Source organism: Bison bison, unplaced genomic scaffold, assembly GCF_000754665.1.
Source record: "Bison bison bison isolate TAMUID 2011002044 unplaced genomic scaffold, Bison_UMD1.0 scf7180017851315, whole genome shotgun sequence".
Taxonomy (NCBI): domain Eukaryota; kingdom Metazoa; phylum Chordata; class Mammalia; order Artiodactyla; family Bovidae; genus Bison; species Bison bison.
Genome location: NW_011481888.1, coordinates 13,837 through 16,091, shown reverse-complemented (window position 1 = coordinate 16,091; position 2,255 = coordinate 13,837). Strand labels below are relative to the sequence as shown.

At 46.6% G+C, this 2,255-nt stretch overlaps 1 pseudogene; it reads left to right on the top strand.

The window, feature by feature from the left end:
- Window positions 1–1,316, top strand: part of LOC104996244 — a 4,920-nt pseudogene extending 3,604 nt beyond the window's left edge.
- The last annotated feature ends 939 nt before the right edge of the window (window positions 1,317–2,255 follow it).

Sequence of the window (2,255 nt, the reverse complement as noted above, 5' to 3'; positions counted from 1 at the left end):
TCTGAGAATTTAATGGCAATGCACCCCAGCCCAGTCCTAGCCCCACTTCACATATCTGTAAGTGGGAACACTCTTCTCTCCCACAGATTGGGGACCTTGTAAGTACTGATCAGCTGTTCAGTCCAAGCATTGTGGAATATGGTTGTGAGGGTGCACCTTTTGATGGTGTCTTGGGCTTGAAGTACCCCAACATATCTGTCTTTAGAGCTATCCCCATCTTTGACAACCTGAAGAATCAAGGTGCCATTTCTGAGCCTGTTTTTGCCTTCTACTTGAGCAAGTAAGTTTGAGATGGACAATACTTTTCTCCAAATTAGCTTTTAGATGCTTTCAGTTGCACGAAAATTATAGAACACATGATAAAGAATAATCCTGAGAGATAATCTAACCCAGGATAAATATAGCCCCAGGGCTGTACCTGGCTTCACCACTGGCTTTTATAAATAACGTTTTATTGGAGCACAACGCTGCTCCTGGTCTCACAACCAGTAACCTGGTCTAGAGGGGTGAGTGAGGAGGAAGACTAGTGGAAGGCAACAGGAAACAAGTTAGAGGAAAAAGCAATATGATTTGCTTATGAATTTGATAAGGAAGGAAAGAGAAAGATGGTGGATATCTTTCCTTTCTCATTAGCATTCCACTGGGAGCCGAGGACCAGCTACCCAATTTGCAGGAGCTAGGGAAAATGAAAGTGTGGGACACAAAACAAGCATGTGGGACCCCTTGTTCAAGAATTATGAGGCATTTCAAGACAGGGAGAGCAGAAGTGGGGTCCCTTCTGAGTGTGGAGCCCTTTGAACAGTAGAGGCCAGTGGAGCCAACTCTGGGTGATCTGAACCCACACACTTAGAACTCCCAGGCTTTGATTTTCCTGAAAAAAGGACAAGCTGGACAAGGGGAAAGCCAAACACTTCAGCACCGTGTCCTCTGAGTGTGTCTGAGCACTCAGGTCGCAGGAGGTAAGGCATCTTCAGAAGTTATAGTGGGTGGAGCCAAGCAGGGTGACTCAGCTTCTAACCTCCTCTGTGCCACTCATTAGCCAGTAACGGACCTTGGTCTGGATCTCAATCACTTCTAGGCTCGATTTCTGCATCTGTTCATGGGGACTTATTAGGGCCTTGATGGGTGGACCAGCACAGCTCTAAGACAGTGCTATTGTTACTGTCCTCCAAGGATCCCTCCCTTCTCTTCTCTCTACACATGCTGGGAAAAAGGCAGTGTAGTGATGTTTGTGGGGTGGATAAATCCTACTACCAGGGAGTGCTCAACTGGGTACCATCGATCCACGCAGGTGACTGGAGTATACACATGGACTGGTAACCTCTCCCTCTGAAGGTCAGCCCAAGTGATGCTGCTGCTATTGTACATGGACACAGACAGACACACAAAAATACATTCTCAGACACATAGTCACACAGACATATACACCACCCTCAACAACATAGACAGGCACACAGACACATAGAAACACACAAGCAGGCACACAAAAACACACAGAGACACATATAAACATGCATAGCTAGTCAGAGACACACAAGCACTCACAGAGACACATACAAACACACATACAAACACATATACAAACTAAAACACAAGCAGATAGATATACAAACAACCCATGGGTTCATAATCCCCAGGCATTCTGACCAGGGCTCTGACATGGGTCCTAAAAGGGTCCGGAGAGGTCTGTGCAGCTGGGAAGGATTGCACTAACTGCACTGTGAGGCGTGGAGCATGGTTAGAGGACTCTACAGTGTGGTGAACAGAGGATCACGGAGAATTTCTCCACCCTGAGCAGAGGTATAAGATGACCAACTGTCCGGGGCCACCTGGGACATAGGAAGTTCTCAGTACAGATAAATGTCTATTTAAAAACAGGGAAAGTCCTGAGCAAATGTGGAGAACTGATCTCTAAGGGAGAAACTACTGAGCAGTGTAGAGAGATTTGCTGAAGTCATAAGATGTGAAAGCAAATAATAAAAAAGACACCCCATGTTCATGGGCACACAGTGGGGCAGGGGTTATAACAGAGAATCAGGAAGGTGGGATCCAGGAGTGACCTGAGGACAAGAGGCATAATTGATAGGATTCTGTGTGATACCCTCAGACAAAAGCTGACCCGTCTTTTGGAGTTTCTGTGGACTAGTCATGTATTTCCTAGCCAGAGTCTCAGGGTCTGAGCTGGTTGTAGGACCAGTGCTGGCAGACACCCTCTCCCAGAGGAGCCCTCTCTCCTATCACTATGAGAATCTGCT